Genomic DNA, 12,420 nt, shown 5'->3' on the forward strand with positions numbered 1-12,420 from the left:
CTAGATGTTGGAACATTGCTGCGGGGACTTGCTTCCATTCAGCCACAAGAGCATTAGTGAGGTCGGGCACTGATGTTGGGCGATTAGGCCTGGCTCGCAGTCGGCGTTCCAATTCATCCCAAAGGTGCTTGACGGAGTTGAGGTCAGGGCTCTGTGTAGGCCAGTCAGGTTTTTCCACACCGATCTCCACAAACCATTTCTGTATGGACCTCGCTTTGGGCACGGGGGCATTGTCATGCTGAAACAGGAAACTGTTGTCACAAAGTTGGAAGCACAGAATCATCTAGAATGTCATTGTATGCTGTAGCGTTAAGATTTCCCTTCACTGGAACGAAGGGGCCTAGCCCCAACCATGAAAAACAGCCCCAGACCATTATTCCTCCTCCACCAAACTTTACAGTTGGCACTATGCATTGGGGCAGGTAGTGTTCTCCTGGCATCCGCCGAACCCAGATTTGTCCGTCGGACTGTCAGATGATGAAGCGTGATTAATCACTCCAGAGAACGCGTTTCCACTGCTCCAGAGTCCAATGGCGGCGAGCTTTACACCAATCCAGCCGACGCTTGGCATTGCACACGGTGATTTTAGGCTTGTGTGCTCCTGCTCAGCCATGGAAACCCATTTCATGAAGCTCCCAACTAATTGTTCTTGTGCTGACGTTGCTTCCAGATGCAGTTTGGAACTCAGCAGTGAGTGTTGCAACCGAGGACAGGCAGTTCTTACGCATTACAGGAGAGAGGTTCAATCCCAAACCCACAGCATTACAGGAGAGAGGTTCAATCCCAAACCCACAGCATTACAGGAGGGAGGTTAAATCCCAAAACCCACAGCATTTCAGGACAGAGGTTCAAGCCCAAAACCCACAGCATTACAGGAGAGAGGTTCAATCCCAAACCCACAGCATTACAGGAGAGAGGTTCAATCCCAAAAGCCACAGCCTTACAGGAGAGAGGTTAAATCCCAAAACCCACAGCATTTCAGGACAGAGGTTCAAGCCCAAAACCCACAGCATTACAGGAGAGAGGTTCAATCCCAAAAGCCACAGCCTTACAGGAGAGAGGTTCAATCCCAAAACCAACAGCATTACAGGAGAGAGATAGCGAACCCAAAACCCACAGCATTTCAGAGGGAGAGGTTCAATCCCAAAACACACAGCATTACAGGAGAGAGGTTCAATCCCAAACCCACAGCATTACAGAAGAGAGGTTCAATCCCAAAAGCCACAGCCTTACAGGAGAGAGGTTAAATCCCAAAACCCACAGCATTTCAGGACAGAGGTTCAAGCCCAAAACCCACAGCATTACAGGAGAGAGGTTCAATCCCAAACCCACAGCATTACAGGAGAGAGGTTCAATCCCTAAACACACAGCATTACAGGAGAGAGATAGCAATCCTAAAACCCACAGCATTTCAGGAGAGAGGTAGCAATCCCAAAACCCACAGCATTACAGGAGAGAGGTTCAATCCCAAAACCCACAGCATTACAGGAGAGGTTCAATCCCCCAAACCCACAGCATTACAGGAGATGTTCAATCCCAAAACCCACAGCATTACAGGAGAGAGGTTCAATCCCAAAACCCACAGCATTACAGGAGAGAGGTAGCAATCCCAAAACCCACAGCATTACAGGAGAGAGGTTCAATCCCAAATACCACAGCATTACAGGAGATAGGTTCAATTCCAAAACCCACAGCATTACAGGAGAGAGGTTCAATCCTAAAAAACACAGCATTACAGGAGATAGGTTCAATTCCAAAACCCACAGCATTACAGGAGATAGGTTCAATTCCAAAACCCACAGCATTACAGGAGAGGTTCAATCCCAAAACCCACAGCATTACTGGAGAGAGGTTCAATCCCTAAACCCACAGCATTACAGGAGAGAGGTTCAATTCATAAACCCACAGCATTACAGGAGAGAGGTTCAATCCCTAAACACACAGCATTACAGGAGAAAGGTTCAATCCCAAAACCCACAGCATTACAGGAGAGAGGTTCAATCCCAAAAACCACAGCATTACAGGAGGGAGGTTCAATTCCTAAACCCACAGCATTACAGGAGAGAGGTTCAATCCCTAAACACACAGCATTACAGGAGAAAGGTTCAATTCCTAAACCCACATCATTACAGGAGAAAGGTTCAATCCCAAAACCCACAGCATTACAGGAGAGATGCTCAATCCCAAAACCCACAGCATTACAGGAGGGAGGTTCAATCCCAAAACCTGCAGCATTACAGGAGAGAGGTAGCAAGTGGTGCTTCACTTCACTCTTGGCCCAGAGTTGTTCCTGGTCATGTGGCCCAGAGTTGTTCCTGGTCATATCATGTGGCCCAGAGTTGTTCCTGGTTATATCACGTGGCCCAGAGTTGTTTCTGGTCATGTCATGTGGCACAGAGTTGTTCCTGGTCATCATATGAAATAAGGTCTTTCTCTGTAACTAGTATCCCAGGCTATCCCTACTACAGGCAGCTGCTCTGTCCCTGTTTCTGTTGGTCAGAGATCCTGCACTGTTAAAGAGGCTGTCCAGGACTTTTGCCTCTGGGGGTGTTGTGTCCATAGAATTAGCATGGATTTATTTCTATGGTTATGGCCAGTGAGGTCTGAAATGGTAATAGGCTTGATCCCACTTCCCGCATTTTATAAATATCATAACTGACATCTGAAAAGCCACATGTGTACGGAACCATGTATAAAGACCATGATTCATAATCTACAGCCAGCTACAGTTCATAAGGGCTGGGGAGACAGAGAGGAGAAGAGGGGATCAAATACTGGAGGGGAGCCAACTCTGAGCAGCACATAGCCGGACGGTCTGTTTGCCAACGCTGCCTGGCTGATGACAATATTACACTAATATAGTCCAGATGTTCATTAAAGGGTTTTTAAGAGATCTCAGGGCGAGAGGTGGAGAGGGAGGGAGGGAGAGCGGGGGAGTGATGTGGAGAGGCAGCCCAGAAACGAGCTCTGATCCTCGGCTTGGGTCGCACCACACCAGGCCCTGGGGAACCAGAGCACCACACCAGGCCCTGGGGAGCCAGAGCACCACACCAGGCCCTGGGGAGCCAGAGCACCACACCAGGCCCTGGGGAGCCAGAGCACCACACCAGGCCCTGGGGAGCCAGAGCACCACACCAGGCCCTGGGGAGCCAGAGCACCACACCAGGCCCTGGGGAACCAGAGCACCACACCAGGCCCTGGGGAACCAGAGCACCACACCAGGCCCTGGGGAACCAGAGCACCACACCAGGCCCTGGGGAGCCAGAGCACCACACCAGGCCCTGGGGAACCAGAGCACCACACCAGGCCCTGGGGAGCCAGAGCACCACACCAGGCCCTGGGGAACCAGAGCACCACACCAGGCCCTGGGGAACCAGAGCACCACACCAGGCCCTGGGGAGCCAGAGCACCACACCAGGCCCTGGGGAGCCAGAGCACCACACCAGGCCCTGGGGAACCAGAGCACCACACCAGGCCCTGGGGAACCAGAGCACCACACCAGGCCCTGGGGAACCAGAGCACCACACCAGGCCCTGGGGAACCAGAGCACCACACCAGGCCCTGGGGAACCAGAGCACCACACCAGGCCCTGGGGAGCCAGAGCACCACACCAGGCCCTGGGGAGCCAGAGCACCACACCAGGCCCTGGGGAGCCAGAGCACCACACCAGGCCCTGGGGAGCCAGAGCACCACACCAGGCCCTGGGGAGCCAGAGCACCACACCAGGCCCTGGGGAGCCAGAGCACCACACCAGGCCCTGGGGAACCAGAGCACCACACCAGGCCCTGGGGAACCAGAGCACCACACCAGGCCCTGGGGAACCAGAGCACCACACCAGGCCCTGGGGAGCCAGAGCACCACACCAGGCCCTGGGGAACCAGAGCACCACACCAGGCCCTGGGGAGCCAGAGCACCACACCAGGCCCTGGGGAGCCAGAGCACCACACCAGGCCCTGGGTAGCCAGAGCACCACACCAGGCCCTGGGGAACCAGAGCACCACACCAGGCCCTGGGGAACCAGAGCACCACACCAGGCCCTGGGGAGCCAGAGCACCACACCAGGCCCTGGGGAGCCAGAGCACCACACCAGGCCCTGGGGAGCCAGAGCACCACACCAGGACCTGGGGAGCCAGAGCACCACACCAGGCCCTGGGGAGCCAGAGCACCACACCAGGCCCTGGGGAACCAGAGCACCACACCAGGCCCTGGGGAACCAGAGCACCACACCAGGCCCTGGGGAACCAGAGCACCACACCAGGCCCTGGGGAACCAGAGCACCACACCAGGCCCTGGGGAACCAGAGCACCACACCAGGCCCTGGGGAACCAGAGCACCACACCAGGCCCTGGGGAGCCAGAGCACCACACCAGGCCCTGGGGAACCAGAGCACCACACCAGGCCCTGGGGAGCCAGAGCACCACACCAGGCCCTGGGGAACCAGAGCACCACACCAGGCCCTGGGGAACCAGAGCACCACACCAGGCCCTGGGGAACCAGAGCACCACACCAGGCCCTGGGGAGCCAGAGCACCACACCAGGCCCTGGGGAACCAGAGCACCACACCAGGCCCTGGGGAACCAGAGCACCACACCAGGCCCTGGGTAGCCAGAGCACCACACCAGGCCCTGGGTAGCCAGAGCACCACACCAGGCCCTGGGGAACCAGAGCACCACACCAGGCCCTGGGGAACCAGAGCACCACACCAGGCCCTGGGGAGCCAGAGCACCACACCAGGCCCTGGGGAGCCAGAGCACCACACCAGGCCCTGGGGAACCAGAGCACCACACCAGGCCCTGGGGAACCAGAGCACCACACCAGGCCCTGGGTAACCAGAGCACCACACCAGGCCCTGGGGAACCAGAGCACCACACCAGGCCCTGGGGAGCCAGAGCACCACACCAGGCCCTGGGGAACCAGAGCACCACACCAGGCCCTGGGTAACCAGAGCACCACACCAGGCCCTGGGGAACCAGAGCACCACACCAGGCCCTGGGGAGCCAGAGCACCACACCAGGCCCTGGGGAACCAGAGCACCACACCAGGCCCTGGGGAACCAGAGCACCACACCAGGCCCTGGGGAACCAGAGCACCACACCAGGCCCTGGGTAACCAGAGCACCACACCAGGCCCTGGGGAACCAGAGCACCACACCAGGCCCTGGGGAGCCAGAGCACCACACCAGGCCCTGGGGAGCCAGAGCACCACACCAGGCCCTGGGTAACCAGAGAACCACCAGAAGCCCAATAATAGATATAATCTGACAGTAAGGTTCCCTAGCAACCAAGCTGTTTACACAGACAACACTTAACATCAGGAAGTAAAGACGTTGTCCCGCTGAGCAGACCCAGCATGCACCGTTACGTTACAACGAGGAGCCTTACGGCATTGACAATTATTTAACCCTGACAAATATGGCGCTGAGCGCTGAGCCAAACTTTTAACAAATCAATTACGGAAAGAGAAAAAGAGAGTGTTGGTCCCCAAATAACAACGCTGCAGAGGTCAGTGTAAACTGGCTGATATTGTGGTGAGGTTTGTTCCAATGGAAGTCTTTATCTTTAAATGCATAATGAAAGTCATTAATCAGCCATGCCACTTTAGGGAGATAAATAATGTCCATAAGACCAGCTGTCTCTCAGAGAGATCAGGAATCCACTGGGTTAGTAATGGACCAGGAGTAGCGACTCTGGGATTGGAGCAGGCTCCAAGTGGGTTGGACCAGGAGTAGTTACTCTGGGATTGGAGCAGGCTCCAAGTGTGTTGAGGTTTGGTAATGGACCAGGAGTAGTTACTCTGGGATTGGAGCAGGCTCCAAGTGGGTTGAGGTTTAGTAATGGACCAGGAGTAGTTACTCTGGGATTGGAGCAGGCTCCAAGTGTGTTGAGGTTTAGTACTGGACCAGGAGTAGTTACTCTGGGATTGGAGCAGGCTCCAAGTGGGTTGAGGTTTGGTAATGGACCAGGAGTAGTTACTCTGGGATTGGAGCAGGCTCCAAGTGTGTTGAGGTTTAGTAATGAACCAGGAGTAGTTACTCTGGGATTGGAGCAGGCTCCAAGTGGGTTGAGGTTTAGTACTGGACCAGGAGTAGTTACTCTGGGATTGGAGCAGGCTCCAAGTGGGTTGAGGTTTAGTAATGAACCAGGAGTAGTTACTCTGGGATTGGAGCAGGCTCCAAGTGTGTTGAGGTTTGGTAATGGACCAGGAGTAGTTACTCTGGGATTGGAGCAGGCTCCAAGTGGGTTGAGGTTTAGTAATGGACCAGGAGTAGTTACTCTGGGATTGGAGCAGGCTCCAAGTGTGTTGAGGTTTAGTAATGAACCAGGAGTAGTTACTCTGGGATTGGAGCAGGCTCCAAGTGGGTTGATGTTTAGTAATGGACCAGGAGTAGTTACTCTGGGATTGGAGCAGGCTCCAAGTGGGTTGATGTTTAGTAATGGACCAGGAGTAGTTACTCTGGGATTGGAGCAGGCTCCAAGTGTGTTGAGGTTTAGTACTGGACCAGGAGTAGTTACTCTGGGATTGGAGCAGGCTCCAAGTGTGTTGAGGTTTGGTAATGGACCAGGAGTAGTTACTCTGGGATTGGAGCAGGCTCCAAGTGGGTTGAGGTTTAGTAATGGACCAGGAGTAGTTACTCTGGGATTGGAGCAGGCTCCAAGTGGGTTGAGGTTTAGTAATGAACCAGGAGTAGTGACTCTGGGATTGGAGCAGGCTCCAAGTGTGTTGAGGTTTAGTAATGGACCAGGAGTAGTTACTCTGGGATTGGAGCAGGCTCCAAGTGTGTTGAGGTTTAGTAATGGACCAGGAGTAGTTACTCTGGGATTGGAGCAGGCTCCAAGTGTGTTGAGGTTTGGTAATGGACCAGGAGTAGTTACTCTGGGATTGGAGCAGGCTCCAAGTGGGTTGAGGTTTAGTAATGGACCAGGAGTAGTTACTCTGGGATTGGAGCAGGCTCCAAGTGGGTTGAGGTTTAGTACTGGACCAGGAGTAGTTACTCTGGGATTGGAGCAGGCTCCAAGTGGGTTGAGGTTTAGTACTGGACCAGGAGTAGTTACTCTGGGATTGGAGCAGGCTCCAAGTGGGTTGGACCAGGAGTAGTTACTCTGGGATTGGAGCAGGCTCCAAGTGGGTTGAGGTTTAGTAATGGACCAGGAGTAGTTACTCTGGGATTGGAGCAGGCTCCAAGTGTGTTGAGGTTTGGTAATGGACCAGGAGTAGTTACTCTGGGATTGGAGCAGGCTCCAAGTGGGTTGAGGTTTAGTACTGGACCAGGAGTAGTTACTCTGGGATTGGAGCAGGCTCCAAGTGGGTTGAGGTTTAGTACTGGACCAGGAGTAGTTACTCTGGGATTGGAGCAGGCTCCAAGTGTGTTGAGGTTTAGTACTGGACCAGGAGTAGTTACTCTGGGATTGGAGCAGGCTCCAAGTGGGTTGAGGTTTAGTACTGGACCAGGAATAGTTACTCTGGGATTGGAGCAGGGTCCAAGTGTGTTGAGGTTTAGTAATGGACCAGGAGTAGTTACTCTGGGATTGGAGCAGGCTCCAAGTGGGTTGGGGTTTAGTAATGGACCAGGAGTAGTTACTCTGGGATTGGAGCAGGCTCCAAGTGGGTTGAGGTTTAGTAATGGACCAGGAGTAGTTACTCTGGGATTGGAGCAGGCTCCAAGTGGGTTGAGGTTTAGTAATGAACCAGGAGTAGTTACTCTGGGATTGGAGCAGGCTCCAAGTGGGTTGAGGTTTAGTAATGGACCAGGAGTAGTTACTCTGGGATTGGAGCAGGCTCCAAGTGTGTTGAGGTTTAGTAATGGACCAGGAGTAGTTACTCTGGGATTGGAGCAGGCTCCAAGTGGGTTGGGGTTTAGTAATGGACCAGGAGTAGTTACTCTGGGATTGGAGCAGGCTCCAAGTGGGTTGAGGTTTAGTAATGAACCAGGAGTAGTGACTCTGGGATTGGAGCAGGCTCCAAGTGTGTTGAGGTTTAGTACTGGACCAGGAGTAGTTACTCTGGGATTGGAGCAGGGTCCAAGTGTGTTGAGGTTTAGTAATGGACCAGGAGTAGTTACTCTGGGATTGGAGCAGGCTCCAAGTGTGTTGAGGTTTGGTAATGGACCAGGAGTAGTTACTCTGGGATTGGAGCAGGCTCCAAGTGGGTTGAGGTTTAGTAATGGACCAGGAGTAGTTACTCTGGGATTGGAGCAGGCTCCAAGTGGGTTGAGGTTTAGTACTGGACCAGGAGTAGTTACTCTGGGATTGGAGCAGGCTCCAAGTGGGTTGAGGTTTAGTACTGGACCAGGAGTAGTTACTCTGGGATTGGAGCAGGCTCCAAGTGGGTTGGACCAGGAGTAGTTACTCTGGGATTGGAGCAGGCTCCAAGTGGGTTGAGGTTTAGTAATGGACCAGGAGTAGTTACTCTGGGATTGGAGCAGGCTCCAAGTGTGTTGAGGTTTGGTAATGGACCAGGAGTAGTTACTCTGGGATTGGAGCAGGCTCCAAGTGGGTTGAGGTTTAGTACTGGACCAGGAGTAGTTACTCTGGGATTGGAGCAGGCTCCAAGTGGGTTGAGGTTTAGTACTGGACCAGGAGTAGTTACTCTGGGATTGGAGCAGGCTCCAAGTGTGTTGAGGTTTAGTACTGGACCAGGAGTAGTTACTCTGGGATTGGAACAGGCTCCAAGTGGGTTGAGGTTTAGTACTGGACCAGGAATAGTTACTCTGGGATTGGAGCAGGGTCCAAGTGTGTTGAGGTTTAGTAATGGACCAGGAGTAGTTACTCTGGGATTGGAGCAGGCTCCAAGTGGGTTGGGGTTTAGTAATGGACCAGGAGTAGTTACTCTGGGATTGGAGCAGGCTCCAAGTGGGTTGAGGTTTAGTAATGGACCAGGAGTAGTTACTCTGGGATTGGAGCAGGCTCCAAGTGGGTTGAGGTTTAGTAATGAACCAGGAGTAGTTACTCTGGGATTGGAGCAGGCTCCAAGTGGGTTGAGGTTTAGTAATGGACCAGGAGTAGTTACTCTGGGATTGGAGCAGGCTCCAAGTGTGTTGAGGTTTAGTAATGGACCAGGAGTAGTTACTCTGGGATTGGAGCAGGCTCCAAGTGGGTTGGGGTTTAGTAATGGACCAGGAGTAGTTACTCTGGGATTGGAGCAGGCTCCAAGTGGGTTGAGGTTTAGTAATGAACCAGGAGTAGTTACTCTGGGATTGGAGCAGGCTCCAATTGGGTTGAGGTTTAGTACTGGACCAGGAGTAGTTACTCTGGGATTGGAGCAGGGTCCAAGTGTGTTGAGGTTTAGTAATGGACCAGGAGTAGTTACTCTGGGATTGGAGCAGGCTCCAAGTGGGTTGAGGTTTAGTAGTGGACCAGGAGTAGTTACTCTGGGATTGGAGCAGGCTCCAAGTGGGTTGAGGTTTAGTAATGGACCAGGAGTAGTTACTCTGGGATTGGAGCAGGCTCCAAGTGGGTTCAGGCAGTTCTGAAATCAAACACAAAGCAAGACAATGCTGACAAAATATCATATAACTGATGAACTGGATGACATGTTATAGCATGGTTATGACATGGTTATGAGTTATGACATGGTTATGAGTTATGACAGGGTTATGAGTTATGACAGGGTTATGAGTTATGACAGGGTTATGAGTTATGACAGGGTTATGAGTTATGACAGGGTTATGAGTTATGACATGGTTATGAGTTATGGCAGGGTTATGAGTTATGACATGGTTTTGAGTTATGGCAGGGTTATGAGTTATGACAGGGTTATGAGTTATGACAGGGTTATGAGTTATGACATGGTTTTGAGTTATGGCAGGGTTATGAGTTATGACAGGGTTATGAGTTATGACAGGGTTATGAGTTATGACAGGGTTATGAGTTATGACATGGTTATGAGTTATGACAGGGTTATGAGTTATGACAAGAGTGTGCAACGCTGTCATCAAGGCAAAGGGTGGCTATTTGAAGAATCTCAAATATAAAATATATTTTGATTTGTTTAACACTTTCTGGGTTACTATGTGTTATTTCATAGTTTTGATGTCTTCACTAGTATTCTACAATGTAGAAAATAGTAAAAAAATAAAGAAAAACCCTGGAATGAGTAGGTGTGTCCAAACCTTTGACCGGTACTGTACATGTCCACTGAATGACATCCATCCAGCATTAGAAACCAACATAGTTTCCTAAAGACAACACGCCCTGTTGAACGCAGATGGGAGGTGGTTAGGTTTACGACATAATAGTTGTAAAAGTCCTCTTCCACAGCCACAACATGCATCTCTCTGGAGAGAGGACTAACAGAGCCAGTTAGATACAGCAGAGAACCGTTCTGGATCACTATATCACTGTTTACAGGTATCTCTCTGGAGAGAGGACTAACAGAGCCAGTTAGATACAGCAGAGAACCGTTCTGGATCACTATATCACTGTTTACAGGTATCTCTCTGGAGAGAGGACTAACAGAGCCAGTTAGATACAGCAGAGAACCGTTCTGGATCACTATATCACTGTTTACAGGTATCTCTCTGGAGAGAGGACTAACAGAGCCAGTTAGATACAGCAGAGAACCGTTCTGGATCACTATATCACTGTTTACAGTTTATATGAAGTCAAAGAGTCATACAATTGAAAAGGAACATTTCAACAATCCACTTGGATAACTTTGTGACTGATGGTAACCTAAGATGGTAACCTGAGATGGTAACCTGAGATGGTAACCTAAGATGGTAACCTAAGATGGTAACCTGAGATGGTAACCTGAGATGGTAACCTGAGATGGTAACCTGAGATGGTAACCTAAGATGGTAACCTGAGATGGTAACCTGAGATGGTAACCTGAGATGGTAACCTGAGATGGTAACCTGAGATGGTAACCTGGGATGGTAACCTGAGATGGTAACCTGGGATGGTAACCTGAGATGGTAACCTGAGATGGTAACCTGAGATGGTAACCTGAGATGGTAACCTGAGATGGTAACCTGAGATGGTAACCTGAGATGGTAACCTTAGGCTCAGCTTCTTTTCATTCACAGGTTAGCATCATCATGACATGATATCCCCTTTGGATGTCTCCAGCTACTAGCAACCCTCACAGGGCTTCTGTCTGTCCATCTGTACACCCTCCTCCCTCTAATCAGCAGTCTCTCTCCTCCTCCCTCTAATCAGCAGTCTCTCTCCTCCTCCCTCTAATCAGCAGTCTCTCTCCTCCTCCCTCTAATCAGCAGTCTCTCTCCTCCTCCCTCTAATCAGCAGTCTCTCTCCTCCTCCCTCTAATCAGCAGTCTCTCCTCCTCCCTCTAATCAGCAGTCTCTCTCCTCCTCCCTCTAATCAGCAGTCTCTCCCCTCCTCCCTCTAATCAGCAGTCTCTCTCCTCCTCCCTCTAATCAGCAGTCTCTCTCCTCCTCCCTCTAATCAGCAGTCTCTCTCCTCCTCCCTCTAATCAGCAGTCTCTCTCCTCCTCCCTCTAATCAGCAGTCTCTCTCCTCCTCCCTCTAATCAGCAGTCTCTCTCCTCCTCCCTCTAATCAGCAGTCTCTCTCCTCCTCCCTCTAATCAGCAGTCTCTCTCCTCCTCCCTCTAATCAGCAGTCTCTCTCCTCCTCCCTCTAATCAGCAGTCTCTCTCCTCCTCCCTCTAATCAGCAGTCTCTCTCCTCCTCCCTCTAATCAGCAGTCTCTCTCCTCCTCCCTCTAATCAGCAGTCTCTCTCCTCCTCCCTCTAATCAGCAGTCTCTCTCCTCCTCCCTCTAATCAGCAGTCTCTCTCCTCCTCCCTCTAATCAGCAGTCTCTCTCCTCCTCCCTCTAATCAGCAGTAGATTAATCAGTAGAAACAAAAGTATTCACCTCACACACATGTTTATGGGCTTAAAAAAAGAAGACACCTGTCCCATGTCTGATATAGAGTTGAAATGTATTACATTTTGAGTTTACATCCCAATAGTACACTTTATATACATCACAAAAGACTGAAATATAACAAAAACCGTTTGACATAGAAACACCGGATTTTCGTCTGTAAAAAAAAAAAAAAAAAAGTTTATTAATTATGAAATTGTGAAAAATATTAATAACAATCCACCCATGAGTTCACTAGAGGGCGCTGTTTGTCATTTGACTGCAGGAAAGGGCTACAGTCATGTTCTCAGAACACGGCAGGTAGCTTAGTGGTTAAGAGCGTTGTGCCGGTAACCGAAAGGTCGCTGGTTCTAATCCCCCGAGCCGACCAGGTGAAAAATCTGTCGATGTGCCCTTGAGCAAGGCACTTAACCCTAATTGCTCCTGTAAGTCGCTCTGGATAAGAGCGTCTGCTAAATGACTTAAATGTAAAATTCAAAGAACGTTAAGAAACTACCCAATGGACACATACTGGTTAAATCAACGTTGTTTCAATGTAATTTTTTAACGTATTGTGATGTAGAAAATACGTTGGAT

The sequence above is a fragment of the Coregonus lavaretus genome, assembly GCF_964263955.1.
Source record: "Coregonus lavaretus genome assembly, contig: HAP1_SCAFFOLD_1063, whole genome shotgun sequence".
Taxonomy (NCBI): Eukaryota; Metazoa; Chordata; class Actinopteri; order Salmoniformes; family Salmonidae; genus Coregonus; species Coregonus lavaretus.